The sequence below is a fragment of the Canis lupus genome, chromosome 29 (genome assembly GCF_011100685.1).
Source record: "Canis lupus familiaris isolate Mischka breed German Shepherd chromosome 29, alternate assembly UU_Cfam_GSD_1.0, whole genome shotgun sequence".
NCBI classification, from domain to species: Eukaryota; Metazoa; Chordata; class Mammalia; order Carnivora; family Canidae; genus Canis; species Canis lupus.
In genome coordinates, this window is record NC_049250.1 from 2,940,708 (window position 1) to 2,958,643 (window position 17,936).

Consider the following 17,936-nt stretch of genomic DNA (forward strand, 5'->3'; position numbering starts at 1 on the left):
AACATCACTTCATTGAGTACTGACATAGATCATTAAGGATTATTTGATCTTAATGAAAGATTACTCTGTTTCAAAGACAATACTAGATACCATGCATACTTTTGTCTTAATATACTCCTCCAAATACAATTCTATGCCTCGTTTGAGTATTTCAGCCCCAAGGAAAGTTCGGAGATCTATTATGTAAACGGTCAAGCATAAATATGTAACTCTTTCTCCAACTCATGAATACAAAACTCTCCTCACATGAATGACCCTACAGATCCAAGTATCTTTGCACAGATTTTGCTTTGAAATCTAGGAAAGAGCAAGGTGATGCACGTGTCATTTTGAAGGGATTGCCTATGAGTGGAACTGCTAGGGATGGGACACGTGCATGTTCAGCACTTCTTGGTAATGCCAAATGTTTTTCAGATGGCTGTCCAGTTTTTTCTTTTCACTCTATGGCTGTGGGTCTCTTTCTACGGATCACCTCAATACTTGGCATCATTATGTCTTTTTAAATTTTGGTTATTTGGTACATGTGAAATTATGTCTCATTGTGGTACTAATGAAGGGAAGCAACTTTTTTTCATGATGTCTAAATGGGTACAGATACACCATGTCTTGCCAAGGGATGTCACCCAACAAGGATGCCTGGCCTGAGCACACCTCACTTGAGCAGAAGTGACACTCTACAACACCAGTCTTTGCCAGCTCTTGGTTTCATCATATAGGAATTCAGAAGGTGATAAGAGATTTAAGACAGGCAAAAAAAAAGAAAAGAAAGAGAAAGAAAGAAAGAGAAGAAAGAAGAAGAAAAAGAAAGAAAGAGAAAGAAAGAAAAGAAAGAAAGAAAGAAAGAAAGAAAGAAAGAAAGAAAGAAAGAAAGAAAGAAGAAAGAAAGAAAGAAAGAAAGAAAGAAAGAAAGAAAGAAAGAAAGAAAGAAAGAAAGAAGAAAGAAAGAAAGAGGTGTTCTCTGAGGATCATGCCTTTCCTCATTCTTGACATCTTTTTTAGGGATGTTTCTAGGGATAAAGTACTATGAAAGTACTGACTTTTTATTTCATTATATACAATAATTAGAATGCCTAAGAACTGAGCCAAGATCTTATGTTTGTGAGAAAAAAAAAAGTATTTTTAAAAGAACAGAATGTTAAATTTTAAATCAATTTTTTTCTCTTACTACATCCAAATTTACATTGACCCCATATCCTAGGAACATTCTTATGAAAACTGTTTCTTTGGAATATATATTTAGTTAGAACGCTGGGACCCAGAAGACAAGCATATGAGAAGAAAATGAAGATGCAAATGTTTCTATCTCTGTAGCCAGAGAAAAACAAGCCAGATTTTACTGCTTGTTTTTCACTCTTGTGATGAGTACTTACCACAAGAGAGGAAAGCAGACTTTATTATCCTATACTGAGAGATCCATATGTCTAGTATGATAATGCTGTTCTACTAAAGTTGTCTAATTGTTCTTACGTACCTTTGTAATCACATTCTAACTGCATGTCCTTTTCATTTTGTAATCAGTTCTCACTCAAAAGTATTATGATAGCAACAAACTCCCACCTTCCTTATAGTGCTACATAAATGTTGAAAGGTCATTGGGCATAATAATCATATGTGAAAGTTAGATTGACTTTCATGAGGATCAGTGGCTTCCCTGATGATACCATTGATATGGTTGGTTCATATGAAGAAAGAAATGATACAGATTGAGAGCAGCTGGATGAGTTTTGTTTAGATGAGTTTTGTCAGATCATTCTAGTTCTCTTAATTTTTTTATTCTAGAAAAGATAGAAATAATACTTTGCAGAAGGACATAGAAGTTTTTTTTTTCTCTATATCTTCAAATACTGTGAGGATGTGCAAGCTTTTGGAAGTATAATTCTGAACAGTTTACCTGCTATTAATAGACTCAAAAAGGAAAATATTTAGATATCTCAGGAAATTTAACTCAAGAGATTAGCATGAATAGACATAATATGAAAACCAGGGATCCCTGGGTGGCGCAGCGGTTTGGCGCCTGCCTTTGGCCCAGGGCGCGATCCTGGAGACCCGGGATCGAATCCCACGTCAGGCTCCCGGTGCATGGAGCCTGCTTCTCCCTCCTCCTGTGTCTCTGCCTCTTTCTCTCTCTCTATGTCTATCATGAATAAATAAATAAATCTTTAAAAAAAAAAAAGAAAGAAAACAAGATCATCTGGAAAATGCATATAATTATGTTAAAAAGTAAAAACAAAAATCATATTATTGAAATGAAATAAAACATATATGTAATCATAATGACTAGAAGAAAAAAGAAATATTAAAATCTCATAGAAACTTTTTAATACTGAATCATATTTTAGCAATTGAAGTAATTATAGAATATATATAGAAGATATATAGAAGATTAAAAGAAAGCAAACAAAACAAAAGCTGTATACTAGAATTACTTGAGTGATATGTTAACCATTTGCTAATTCTTTGGTCACTGATTTCCATCAGTAATAATTTTGTTTAATAGGGGTATTTTCATACCTGTTTTATGTGGAAATCCCATTGTATTTGCTATCCAAAAACATTCTTTTTCCAGAAGGTCATTGAAAATAATGGTTAAAAATATTTAAACAAACAGTTACTATTTCAATTTAACACTGTTCAAGGTGACTTCAAAATATTGACAGTGCACTTTAGTAAATGGCATAGAGTAGAAGAAGATACTGCAGGGATTTGCCTTAAAACCATGCTTGCACAGAAGCCCATTCATTCTACTTAAACAATATGCTCACACATTGGAAAGGAAGGAATGGCAGAGGCTACAGTTAGGTTCCAGCAGGCTTAAACCAGCTCTATTAGGCATTTTCTATTATTTTGGGTAAAGTAGACTTGAATAGACTTGTAAAGGTAAAACTCATGAATTGTAAAAAACAATTAATACTTTTAAAATTCCTTTTTCTAACCTTTATTACGTTACTAAATACATGATCAAGTATCGCTAGAAAGTTATTAATTTTTATTCCATGATCACATCATATTAAATAATTGAAGATCTTAAACTATAGTGACATTGTAATGGGATGTCATGGGATGAAACTCTTGGGAAATTTAGAGGGGGGGAATGTATTTTGCATATAGAAGGAATGTGCGTAATTAGGGGCCAGCTGGCAGACTTCAATAAGTGGGTTTCTAAGGTGACTCCCAATTTTCTCAACTTTCTGCTTTTCACAATATATGCAGTCCTCCTCCTTCATGTGCAGGCTGGATAGTGAACTGAGAAGCAGATGCTTCCCTTTCAAAATTTCATAAGACACTGCAGTTTCAGTTGACCTGACTACAACCTAGTGACAAACCCAGAGAGAGAGGACCCAGCTAGCCCCACCTGGATTCCTGACTACAGAAAATATAAGATGGTAAATGTTTTGTTAAGTCACCAAGCTTTGGAATTAATTATACGTAATAGAGAACTGCATTTGTTTCCTAGAGCTGTATAACAACTACAAACTTGGTAGCTTAAAATGATATAACTTTATTTTCTCATAGTTCTGGAAGGCAGAAGTCCAAAATCAAGATGTTATCAGGGCTACATTTGGAGGCTCTAGAGGAGAATCTCTCCTCTTCCCTTCCAGCTTCTGGTTGCTGTCAGTATTTCTTGCCTCCAGGCTCAGGGCCACATTACTGTAATCTCTGCCTCCATGGTCACATCATGTCTTCCTCTGTGTGCCTGTTCTCCTTTCTGTGTCTCTTAAAACACTTTTCATTGGATTTAGGATCTACTAGATAATCCAGGATAATCTCACCTTAAAGTCCTTAACTTAATTACATCTACAAAGATCATTTTTCCAAATAAGGAAACATAACATTTGCAAGTTCCAGGACTTTGATGTGGATATCTTTTATTTAGTGGGGGAAGGGCAGTCGTTGTGTAGTGTACTGCAAAAACTAATATGGCAGACAAACAATTTAGATAAAATTCCAACTACAACCTTAACTCTCTTTGCCATGTGAGATAATATGCTCGCAGGTTCTAGAAATTAAGATGCAGACATTTTTAAGAGGCCATTATTCTGCCCATCACAAATGCACAGAATAAAAACCTCATAAAACAAAACCAAGTTTAAGTGGTAGTTTAGAGTTACTGATTAAATCATATTTCCAAATTTCTTTTCAGCTACTCTTTGTAACTTATAAATTAAAAATTAGGAATTTTTAAAACAAATGCATGGTTACTTTTTTTTTTTTTTTGTAGGGCAGTTAACATTTAAGGGGTATATATTGGATGGATATTGATAGTGAAAATCTGAGAAGGATTATTTTGGCCTTAAGGAGTCCCACTGAGAGAAGCTGATAGGTTTTAACAGAAAGATAACTACAGTGTGCTCCACTCCCTGGGGTTGGAGCTGGGAGGCATCCCAGACTTGCTTAGTGCTCAGTGAATGGTATATGGGAGATTTCCACCTGTGTGTGAAGGGAAAATGTGCTAATGACTCTCTACAGGTTAAAATGAAGAGTTTCAAGAATCTGTCATTTTCCTCTTATGATTTCATAACCATAATATTTTTTCCTCTTTGTCATAAATATGTCTTAACTATTTTGTGGTTCGAGCTCTGGAATTGCACTTTTTTTTGTCTTCAACCTGCTTTTTCAATCCCAGATAATAGGTACTTCTGATTCCATGTGACATCAATGTTTGCATTTAATTTTGCTTATCAGCTGACCTTCAAATAAATTGATTAGGCTGGATTATCCATGATTGTCCAATGTTATCACTAGTGTCTTTAGCAGTGAGAGATGAGGGGTACCTGGGTACCTCAGTCAATTGAGTATCAGTTCAGATCTTGATCTCAAGGTCATGAATTCAAACCCCACGTTGGGCCCCACACTGGTTGTGAAGCCTACCTTTAAAAAAAAAAAGTGGAAGAAAGTAAAATGAAAGAACTATGGAATGGCAATGTGAAGTGTAGGTCTGATGTGGCTAGCCCTGAAGACACTTGGGAAGGGACCAGGACTTCAACAAAGCCAGGAGGCCAATAGAAACTGCAAAGACAAGGGGATGTTGCTCCTTCAGAGCCTTCTCAGAATAGCCACAAAATGCACTTGCATATATCAGAACACCAGCCTTATATGCATGTTATTAATTAATTCAAGTGCAAAGAAGCATATAATATAATTTGAGTCCCTACATCCTTCAAAAACAGCTAACTTAGAATATTACAACAAATATGCTCATAATTGTTGAGGTAAAACACTCTGGCAAAGATGTCTTTGGAGTTGGGAAGATCTATGTTTATCAGTGCCTTGACAGATATGACTAAAAGTCTTGAAATACTATAGAAAACGAAGCAGAAAGAAATCTGAAGGCTGCGAGAACTGCCGATGCCGGAAGAGCAAGCATGGCTGGTCTCGTCTTTTGGACAGAGGTCAGAACTGAAGTCAGAGGGAGTCACTGTGAAGGTGTGACGTGGGGTACTTTGTCTGACTTGGGGAACAATGGTAGCAAAGGCCCTAAGTAAGAACAAGTCAATCAATCAGTAGTAGTTTGAAGTAAAGATTACTGTAAAAGTGGGGGGGAAAAAGAGAGAAAGGGGAAATTGATTGAGCTACACTAGGCACTGCAGTGAGAACTTCTCATTAAATTCTTATAGCTCATTAAATACTACTCATTAAATGCTTACAACTTTGGAGGCATCGTCTGGTTTAGAATAGCTGTGGAGAAGAGGCCCTGTCAGTGCTGTCCACCATAGATGATTCCTGTGGACTGCTTATTATTCGGGCATATTTTCCTGTTTCTCATAAATCTCTATCTCTCCTAATAGGAGTTTAATAAACAAGTGTGGTATTTTTTCTGTTTGAAATAAACCTTCTTCATATACTCACTGAATGACTTACTACAAGGCAAGAATAGAAGAATACAGTGGGCCAGAGTGAGGGAAAATGGACTGTAATGCATATATCAGATTGCAAATCAAGGCAAAAACTTTTGAACACCTCTATATTGCACAAAAGCCATGATTCTCTTATGAACATTTTTATGTATGTTCCTCAAACCTTCTTGTTAGAACAGACCATGGAGGTCATCTAGCCCCATCTTCTTGCCAATTAAGAAATATCTCCTGCAAAAGTCCCTTCAGACAACTCTATTCTGGAAACCTCTCAATGACGAGAAAACCACTGTTTCACAATGCAGCAATGGATTCTTTGACAACTTAGTGTCAGGAAATGCTTCCCTATCCTGAATAAAACTCTCCTGTAGCTTTCATTCATTTGTACTAGTTTAGCCTCAGGAAAGACACACAATAATTTAAACTTCTGTTTTCCTTGACAATTCTTCAAATATAAAGGGGCAGGCAGGTATTATATGCCACAGCTGTTTTTTTTCAATGGAAATATCACTGATGCCTTCCTCCTTGAGTTTTCTTCTTTACTCTGTCATCAATCAATGAATGTTTGGGCTTTTTCCAAATTTAGCTATTGTTGATAGTGCTGCTATAAACATTGGGGTGCTCATGCCCCTTCAAATCTATATTTTTGTATTCTTTGGATATCTCCTCCTTTTTCTAAATTCTTTCATATGTATATGTGTATAAATGTGTGTGTATATACTTTTTTCTCAGCATGCATTTCCTTATTGGAATTAAATGTGTAACTTGAAAAGTTTTATTTATGTGTGTGTGTGTGCAGATGATAGGGATAGATGATAGATAGATAGATAGATAGATAGATAGATAGATAGATAATAGATAGATGATAGATAGATAGATAGATAGATAGATAGATAGATAGATAGATAGATAAATTATGTTTCTATCCTCAAAAGTTCATTGAAAATTGGTATTACCCTAAATAAAAATATGTGATTGCACATTGAGGATCTCAAAGTATATAATTTACATTATAATATGTAAAAGAATAGAATAGATTCTCTTCCCTAGATATTTGTATCAGTTAAGAATGCTTTCAGACAACTAAGGGAACACTAAGTACTGATGGAGTAAATAGTCGGGTTTTTTTGTTCCCAACTGACAAGGATTCTGGATGGTGACATTTACTAGCTTTGTCTCAGTGGTTCAGGGAAGCCACCAAGAATCCATCTTCTATCTATACATATTATTGCCCTGCATTACCATTAGAATGTTGACTTTTACCTTGTTTGTACTTCATGGTTACACAAGGGCTTCAACAGTTCCAAACATCACTTTAGTGTTTGGAACAGGAAAGAAGGATACATAGTACCAACTACACATGTCTCTTTGTATCAAGCTAAGAGAAAAGCTTGATAAAGGAGGGTGGGGCAGGGAGGTGAGGGTGGCTAGTTTCTACCATTTTTGTTGTCTACGGTGGGAAATGACTGAGAAAAAAAAAGATTGTGAACAGCTTTTGAGACAAATAACCAACAATATCTACACATTACTTAATATTAAAACCATAGTAATCCTAAGGTAAATGTGTGTAAAATCAATACTCTCTCTGATTTTTGTGAGATAATCACAGCCTTTCTGGATTCTATCTCTCTGTCTCTCTGTCTCTGTCTCTTTCACACACATACCCCCCCACACACACCTTCAATCAGTCATCTGAGTTGACTCAGCAGGTATTTTATTCATCTTATATCTTTTACACATTTACCTTCAGAAGTGAAAGCAAATTCATTCAAATGTTTAATTCATAGGGATCTGCAATATTAGATGGAAACACTTGCAAGTTGAAAAAATAGAGGGATCCTTGGATGGCTCAGCGGTTTGGTGCATGCCTTCAGCCCAGAGCGTGATCCCAGGGGCCTGGGATTAAGTCCCACATCTGGGTTCCTGCGTAGAGTCTGCTTCTCCTTCTGTCTGTGTCTCTGCCTCTCTCTCTCTCTCTCTCTGTGTGTGTCTCTCATGAATAAATAAATAAAATTTAAAAAATAGAATATTTTTTCCCTAAAAGTGTTGATTGTGAAAAGCTAAAGGAAAAACTATTATGTCTGCCACGTTGAAAAGGCTTGACAAAGCTTGTAGGTGAATTGAAAGTCATGACAAAATAAAATCTAGTACAAAGAAGATTTACTGACAATGAACTAAGGGCTGTGATCAGAGCTTGCAGAGTGTGGTTCTGACAGGCATAGGTGTCACGTAAGTATACTTTTTCTTCCTTTTTATAGCTGCTGACATTTCTGAGTCCTTAGATGTACTTTTTAGTGCTAGCTTGTTGTTGTTTTCTACATTGTTTTTCTTCATGCACCAAAATATGAACGTCAGACATGCAGGTGTCAACTGAAAATGGGTTATAGGGAGTGAAATCAAACAACTGCAGAGCCAGTAATTTAAATCAGAATAAAACCAAGGGCAAGTTTGGGCATAACACTGTGTGCATAATTTTGACAATCATATTTTTTCTTTTCACACAATTAGAGTTTATTTTGGCATGTTAGGTCAGGAGAGATCTCAATAAAATAACCTACTTTGTTTCTTGGAGAATTACTAACTAAAACTTAAATAAAGTTCCTAAATTTTTGGTATTGAACCATATTAGCTGATTTTCATTTGTACAACCCAAAATATCTGCTTTGATATTAGCTGGATAATGCAATCATTATAAAATGGGGCAGTGTTACTGGACACAATCATATGCCATCCTTGATCCATCTGGCTCTGCCTGCATAACCCAATCCCCCTTGCCCAACAGGACTCATTCTTTTGCCTTTCTTTCTGGCCAGAGCATTCCCAGTTCTTAATAGTCTCTAGTTTCAGAGCCACGGGAATTTCCCAGGGGACCTCAGCTTAACACACTCACAGTTTTAGCCACCTGCAGTGCCTAGGGCTAGACTTCAAGATGGCCTTCATCTTGCTCAAAGTGACGGGAGCCAATCCCACTGGCCCCACCAGCTGCCCCCACACTGATGGTAACTCAGTAGGATTGTGCAGCAACTTATCCCCATGGGACATACATTATCCAGTGAGAGACAAGAGGCAAAAAGGAGATAGCTAACAAAGTACTTGTCCTTCACCAATGCATGAGCTATTTGGAAATGCAGTAATTGCATAAGGCTCTACAGATGTATCACACTCCATTGAACACCAGCAATATTTCAAGAAGCTATGGCCAGCCCAGTGACTCAAGCAACTCACCACCTTGTATTTGCATTCTGCTGTTATGCTGTTCCTTTTACCTTTCACTCTTGCTTCTTTGGAATTGAACATTCTCCCTCAATAATGGTTTAGCATCTATGACTTCCTCAGGCTATACTTCTAAGGAAGCCAGACTAAGGAAATACATTTTACCTCTAAATGCTCATTATAGGGTATTTCATGCGGGCTACATTCTTACCTACTAGCAACTCAATATGGCAGGGAAGGTGTAAATGAAGTGTGCTAAGTAGGTAGATGAAGGGCCATTATGAAATTATGCAAGAAATCATTTTGAGTTTGCAGTTGTTCATTGAATACATCCTAAAAGACCCATTGTTCTAAGATGGAGCTTAAAAGCTGAGGACACCTAACTATGGTGCAGAGGTGGCTGAAAACAATTCCTGAGGATTGAGTCTGAATTATGTATAAACCCTGCATTCTCTTCTTTAAGAGTCCTGCCTAATTATTTAGCAATGGTAAACCTAATTTCTTCACCTATGATTAAACTGACATAGCAAAAAGTTTCATCACTTCCTGAAACCCATGCTTCCTACACTGTGCAGACACACCTACCCTGCAGACAATTTTGCAATTTTCTCCTCTTTTTATAATGTCTTATAGTACCTATTGTAACACTCATCTCAAAAATTTAGAATTATTTGTTGCATGTTTGTCTTGCCAGCTGTATCAGATAATTCCTGAGGATAGGGATCCTATATCCTTGGCATTCACTTGATGTCTGACATACAGTCATGTCTGAAGTTTAGTGAATTCGTGGAAGAAAGAATAAATTAGCCCTGAATTAATAAACATATGCATTTATAAATGGTTGCAACCCACTTTCAGCTTTTAGGCTTTTAATTCATAGAAAGATTAGATAGATGATATAGATATTGATAGATAAAGATAGGTGTGTGTGTTATCTACATGGTATTTATCATATATATGCTAATATTAAAGATGATGACAGAATTGAAAAATTCTTGTACTAGGAAAAATAAAGTTTAAGAAAACTCATTTGCATATAATACCCAATCATCCTGAAATATTGATTTATTGTTAATAGATATGTTTTTAAATGCAACATGGCATACTTTTAAAATTATATCCATAGAGATGGAGAGTAACTAGGTAGCAATGGGACAGAATCCATATCCTGAAAAAAATGGATTAAAAATATGAGCTGAAATATGAGCTCCTGAGACAAAAATTATTTTTTGATTCTTCCCTCTACATGGTAAAGGTAGAATTTTATCAGCAGCTGCAGAATGGATATATTGCCTTATGTGCCCACACACTAATATCATTAGTCGTCAGGTGGATTTATATCTATAGAATAAAGATCTCTCTTAGTCCTCACACATCTGTTAAATAATATTGGCCACAAATCTCTAAGGGAATTGGAGGACTATTTTTTGCTTTCATAAGAATGATTTGCTTGGGTAAATCTTCAAAATTGATTTTCATGGGAAAATACACCTTGATAGCAGGGTCCTGCAGCATCTGTTCTGAAAACACACAACTTCATACACCAAAATCACCTTGTTTATGAGATCTAAAAAATAAAAGATCAATAGAACTTGGACAGAAAGTTTTTAATGTAAGATCTTCACTGATTTTCAAACTTGGAAGAAACCATCCTTAAAGACATTCATATTAGGAGGAGAGAAATTTTTTAAAGGATTATTTTAATATCCTATTATATTTCTTTTTTGGTCTGAAGAGATAGTCATAAGAGGATATTACAGTTTTAGTTTCTAGATACATTTGATGATGCTAAAAATGAATATGCAAAATTAAGGGATTCAGAAAATAAGAGTGATATTTAAAACAAATGGGCAATCCTATTACACCAAATTTTATTTTTAATCAGTTCCAAACAAATCTTTACTAGAGCCAATTATGTATTACCTTTATCTCAATTTAACAGATTTGCTGCAATAATTAAGCTTCCATTAAGGGGTTTTCATCATTAACATTCAGTGAGATGTTGTCAAAGAAAAAGGAAGACACATATTTATCATTTATTCCATCATTTAGTAAAAATAAATATTATTCCTTAAAGTACAGTTCATATATTTATTTTAGCAGATGTTCACTTTTGATGTCAGGTAAATTAAATTGAATTAACCATGACTATTTTCATTTCTTTAGTATAAGAAATTTATCTGAAAAAAAATTGTAAAGTAAGCATTCAATGACTTTATATTTGTCCTCCGAGCTTTTTTAAGTTTCAAACTTAAAATTTAAAGTTCTAATGAAAAGTCTTTAATGAAAAAGCTATGAATTTAAATTAAACTTTAATACTATAGGACTATGGTATTCTTGCATATAATAGAGTTTCAAAATACTTATTTCTTTAAATGTAAGACTTCATAAATACCAAAGATTCTCACAAGAAAAATATCCCTAATGTAATAGAGTAAGGAGACAGAATAAATGGTGAAAACATTTGATAAATTAGAATGCCTCGTTTTTCTTACATTATTTAGCATCTATAAAAATATGTACATGATATGCAAAAAGTAGAAGTTTTAGTAATTAATTATAAGATCTAGAAAATAACTTTTCTATTATACTTCATTCAGAAAATGAAGATTTTTCTCATGTTGTGCATTTAATGATTCTTCCCCTTAGAAAAATCTACTCAAAATCCTCTTTCTGCAAGAGTTTATCTATATTACTGACTTTTATATTTCTTGAGCATACTACTTTCTAGAAAATCAAGTACAAAACCTCATTTGCCATTTGGTGTATTAGTATTGATACAAAAATATATATTAAAATATGTCCTTTCATTTGTTTTTAATTTTAGATTTTTATTAAAGTGCAGAAGAGTTAAAATGAAAATTTATTGCAATAACATATTACTAGTGTTTTTATTAGTATATTATTACAAATATATTAAAATATGTGGGTTCTTATTTACATATATAAAATAAAATTATCATCCTCTTGTGTACATTATATTATCCTTTGTTCAATTAGGATTTAATCATAAGGGGTGCCTGGGTGGCTCAGTCGGTTAAGGATCTGCCTTCAGCTCAGGTCATGATTCCAGGGTCCTGGGATCAAGCCCCACATCAAGCTCCCTGCTTGGCAAGGAGTCTCCCTCTCCCTATGCCTACTACTCCCCTTGCTTGTGCTCTCTCTCTCTCTTTTTCTGTCAAATAAATAAATAAAATCTTTTAAAAAATTAATCATGAACATTTTCCCTTGACAGTAATTATATTCTGAGATTACCCATTTCTAAAGGACTAATAGTTATTTAACTTTGTATGTATCATCATTAAATGGGTGATTATTATTTGAAATAGAAATCATTTAAAATATACCATTAAATAATAGTGCGCTTTGGATTTTTGGGACATATTAAACAGTTAAAACACTGCTGATTATATTTAGAAAAAGAACCAAAGTATATGAACAAACCAAGATTGATATCTTAATCAAATCAGCTGGATCACGACTATATTGAAGTTTGGTAGGGTTCTGTTTACTTCTATTTTTTTTTTTTTTTTCCTTTTCCAGTGCTATAGCCCTCCAGGCCTTTGAACTGAGAGTATAGTCTATTCCTGGGAACTCTCCTTAGCTGGCTCTGAATTCACCTTGCTTACTTCTCAGCACAGCAGATTTCTAAAACTGTTTTCTGCTTTTGCATAATTTTCAGATTAATATTTTTAACCTTTTGTCCTACCTTGATTCAGAACTCAGCAAATATCTTGAAGTGAAAAATAGTTTTGTGTTCAGAGCCCTACAGATCACAAATCCTGCCAATATTATCCTATGAGAAAAGTAAATGTTCTGCTTCTTTCTCTGTCTGGGCAATTTATGCTTCTGACTCTCTACCAAGTGCCAATCCAGTGTCTGCAGAAGGCCAGCTCACCTCTTTGTACTCATCAGTCCGGAACCATACCTATACTACCCCTTGTAAGAGCAGGTGCTCTCACATGCCTTCAAACAAAATGCTTTTAGTCAGTTCACATCTCCATTCTAGTTGTCATCAATAGGAAGGTAGCTGTGCCTCATGCTTTCTCAACCCATTTAGGAGCCTAATGATTTTGCTTTCTTTCTTAAATATGTCTGCGTTAAATATGGACAGTGTTGGACACTGGTGGATGATACTAGTGGATGATTCAAGTAATTAACCACTTGTTCCACTTTTGCTCTCTATTGAAATTTAACATACAATCTTTCCATTAACTCAGTATATACATTATATATATATGCAACTATTCTTATTATTATATTTTATTCATATAGTTTAATTAGTATATTTATATTTAATACTATGTATTCAATTAATTATGTGTTAAAAGTCATTGGTTCATTTAGTTTTTCAGTGGTAAAACTCTGTTTTGATTTTTGTAATTTTACATGCACTTGAAATTCTAAATGCATTTAACTAGCCTCAGAGATTAACCTTAAATACTCTCGAGTGTGTTTGGCCATTTATTCTTGATGGACTCATAAAAGTCTAAATATAGTTGCTCTTAAATAGTATCATCAGAAATTTTAATTTGGAAGAAATTTAACATATATATTTCTTTTTTTGACATATATATTTCTATATATAATCTACTTCTTAGAGTAATTGTTACTAATTTTGTTCTTCTTAGAGTGATCAAAAACATTTTGTCCTATATCTGTATCTTTTATTTTTCAAACTGAAGAAGACTATTGATTTGGATATACATATATGGTATTCAAGCGACTTAAAATCTTAGTCATTCTTAATCTAATTTTCTTGGGTATTTATTATACAGTGGATTATCTTCCTCTAATGGCATATGCATCATGCCCTTTTTAAATAGATACCTTTTTACATTCTATTTTTTACCATATTATCTAGGCTATAATTCTTTAATGCCACTGTTAAATAATAATGATAAGGGCAATTATTTATTTTTTCTGTTAAATAGATTGCTTTCTCTTTTTTTTAAGTTTTATTTGTTTATTCTTGAGAGACACAGAGAATGGCAGAGACATAGAGGGAGAAGCAGGCTCCCTGAGGGTAACCTGGTACGAGACTTGATCCCAGGATCCTGGGATCATGACCTGAGCCAAAGACAAACACTCTACCACTGAGCCAGGTGTCCCTGTTAAATGGATTAATTTTAATCAGAATATTTGTTAACTTGAAATAAATGCTGATCCTATATGATATAAAAGGGTAATTATATTCTTATTTTACTTATTCTACTTCCTTTACCATTACTTTTATAAATATTGGAATTGCATTTTAAAATTAAATTTGCATATCTATTTGTGATTTTAATTTATTTTTCTTTTTAACATAACCATCCCTTAGATGTGTTTCCATAAACCACACTTGGCTTACAAATAGGTTTTGATGCATTGTCCTCACCGTCTTTGAACATTAAACATTAAAATTTACATATTGAGATTTGTAGTAAAAATTAAATTTCCAGAATTTGTGGTAAAATTAAAACCCATGTTATATTTTGTCAGAACAAGAGTATGTCAGTTCTTTATACCAACTGTTCTCATTAGTCCAAAACATATATTAATGTAATGATTACAAGGTTCTGTAATAAGTAAAATTACAAGATTATACTAATAAAGAAGATTAAATCAGATCCTAGTTAAAGAATTAGGATAGCTAAACCAGTTACAGATTTTCAAATCAGAAATGAGAGCCTCACACTGAGCCCTAGTGATGACCTGCAGAGTATCACCAACAACAAAAGGAATTGACATTATTTTGATTCAGATTTAGGATTATCAATGAGGTTAAGAACATAGGAGCAGCATGCAATATGACCCATAAGATAGCTAACGGTGATTGACCATCTTTTTTAGATAGTTGGTCACACTGCAAGGCTGAGTGAAGATAAGGGCTGTGCAAGTAATGGTTATGGTGAAGTAGAGGTCAGTAAGCACATGCAACAAGAACAATGTAAGAACTACGCCCATGGGGAATATTAAAAAGAAAGTCACTGGTCAATTTCACTAGGGTTTTCAGAAAAGTTTTTATGGTGGTTATGGTTCCTGATCATGTAGTACAATAACACAGCCTCTCTGGTCAGACAGAACCAGACTGCCACGTTTGGATGAATTTAAAAACTCTTTAATTTCTGTGCACCTCAAACACACACACACACACACACACACACACACAAGAATAGATTCTTTGCAGGTGAAAAAAAAGAGAGAGGGAGTGAGGAGGATGCAGAGAGGGAAAAGGACAGGAGACAGAGCATGCAAGTGCAAGTGAGCAGGTGGTGTGGCAGGGAGAGGGTGTGTGAGGGAAGGCACAAGGTATGTATACAGTACTTCTGGACAGAGACCTATTATACAGGTAATCATGGAGGGGTTTGAATGGTATAGCATTCTGCCAATTTAAGGTTTGCATTTTTAAAATAGTGTCTTGTAAGTATTATAGAAGGGCAAACCTGAAGCACTGTTTTTAATTATCTCCTTTTTATCAAGAACATAAAATTACGGAAATGTGCACCTTCATCTTTGATGTTCTTTTTCGTTACATGAGAAACTGGATGACTAAATTCCAAAATCCCCTCTACAAATTAATGGATGCAGGTCACTATCAAAAGTCAGGAAAAGCAGAGATAGGAAATCCTACGGAGAAGTTAAACAATAATTTACTGGCTAAGCACTATGCTCAGGTTTCGTAACTTTTTTTTAAACAGGAACTTATTTAAATCTCACTGGACCTCAGCCTGCCATTTCTACTAATGCAGTAAACTCAAGTTGGTGCTTCTTAGCATCTCAGTCACTTCTAAATTAGAATTCACTCTTTTGGGGTAAATACTCAATTCCAGTTCTCCTTTTTCCTTTTCCTCCCTTCTCCCTGAAGGAATAATGTATGACTTCAGCCTTGGTCTCTGGAAACTCTTCTGTGGGGTTCCTCCCCTGTGTTCTTATGTGATTCCTGTGTGTGATCCTGCCAGTATCTCCAGTTCACATGTCACAAAGCTGCTTCTTATCTTCCAGCACTTGTGTTATTTTCTCATCAGCCTAGCAGGCATGAGAAATCTCAGATTCTGGTGTTCACATTCAAACATCTCCTCTACCTACAGCTGTTCTATCATTTTGAAACCATCTTTGATACAGAGATTCAGTGAGGACCTGGGGAAGAGAGTCCAAATCTCTCCACTGGGATTTCCCAAGTTAATTTGTGCTTTCTAAAACTACTTCCCCAACCGTCACCTGCCATGCCAAACTGCAGGAGACCCAGCCACTCCCTGCTCACAACTCTCTCTCTCTCTCTCTTTCTCTCTCCCCCCCCACCCGCCGTCTCCATGCTTATGTCTCAGTCCACAAACTATTCTTCCCGTGAGATGAATTTGCTTGTAATCATCAGGCATTCCTTCCCACTCTCATGTATGTATAAACTCTAAGTTTTGTAGCCATTAGAATTCCTATGGACATTCAAAGTTAATAATTTAGAAACTTATTTTCTTCTGCACGAACTTACTTTCAAGACTAAGTTAACCTCAGAGAATTTGATTTTTTTGTTCTGAGATAGTCTGTCTTTTCATTTGTTCAGCAAACATTGATTGAGCACCTACTAAGACCCAGATATCTCTTGCATGTAAGAAGTAATGTATTGAATAAAACAGAAACCTGTGACATCATGAACTTTTTTCTAAAGGGAGAGGGCAAGCAGATCATAATACAAAAAATATAAAATAAATGGTATTTGACAATGTTAAGTGATACAGAAGGAAAGAAATAAGGCACTATTTTAGATCTTTATTCTGCTACTTCTAAGCCTAGAGGTTTATAATGAAACATCAACTTTCTTCTTCACATCATGGTGACATAAAAGGATTCATTTGGTCTTATTTTATTTTATTTTATTTTATTTGGTCCTTTCACCCATTTTAATGAAAAATTTTGTTCAGGTAACTATTTGTTGATCTCAATTTAAAATTATTCAACATATTCCCTAGTTAGACCATATGAACACAGATTAACTAGGAAATCTTTGCAGCTCTCTATGGATTGTCCACATTGTAAAAACATGGTATGCTCCAAGTGTATGCACATGCACTTGTGTTTGTACTGTGAACCCGACAATATATGTCTATCTCATTTATTTGAGGTGTTGCAATAGTCTAGTTAGAAGGAAATGTTCCAGCGTGATTCTAGAGAAAAATAGAAATTAAAGTACTATATATTGTTTTCCTGAACAAATCTGAAAAAGCCTATTTAAGTATGCAATGACATAGGTTTGATTTTGAATACTGACTTTTATTAAATACTATTTTAAGTAAATACTACGTAAAGAAGTGTCATTTGTTTAACATCAGTCATGTATTTTATGTCATTCATAGAACTAAAATCACATGTTGGGGGAACTAAAAGAAGAAGGCAGAATTTCCATTCTCAGAGGGTTTTCAGTGTCCTAGGAATGAATGATAGTTCCAGAAACATTCCACTGAGTTGAGCATTATCTTACCACGATTTCACAATAAAACAAAAATAAGTTGATATTTGATTTTAAGATATTTGAATTTCATACCATACTTTTATAAGACTTATGTTCTCAAATAAAATAAGAAATTTTCACTACCTAGAGTTTGTTTCTTTTGAGTAGGTCATACCATCCTGAATCTAGATATTGTCTTTTGAATATGTAGAAGTCATTAAAACAAGTAATACGTCTGTAAATAACTGTGGTATAAAAATTATTGGAGATGCAAAGCTTCTTGCTTTGTCCATAGCACTCTGCGTCTCAGGGCATCTTCTGTAGGACAGCTGTGCTTTACTACCTGATAGAAGGCCAAATCAGCTGTTTCTTGAGCCATTGTATTAAATCTCCTTCTTTTCTGGAACTCTCTATAAAATTTTAAAGTATCTATAAATACTCTG

The 17,936-nt window shown here is 34.7% G+C and overlaps 1 protein-coding gene across 4 annotated transcripts in view; it reads left to right on the forward strand.

Moving 5' to 3' along the window:
- The window catches only part of SNTG1 (syntrophin gamma 1), an 813,219-nt gene that overhangs the window by 642,663 nt on the left and 152,620 nt on the right, over positions 1-17,936 (forward strand). The window lies entirely within an intron of this gene.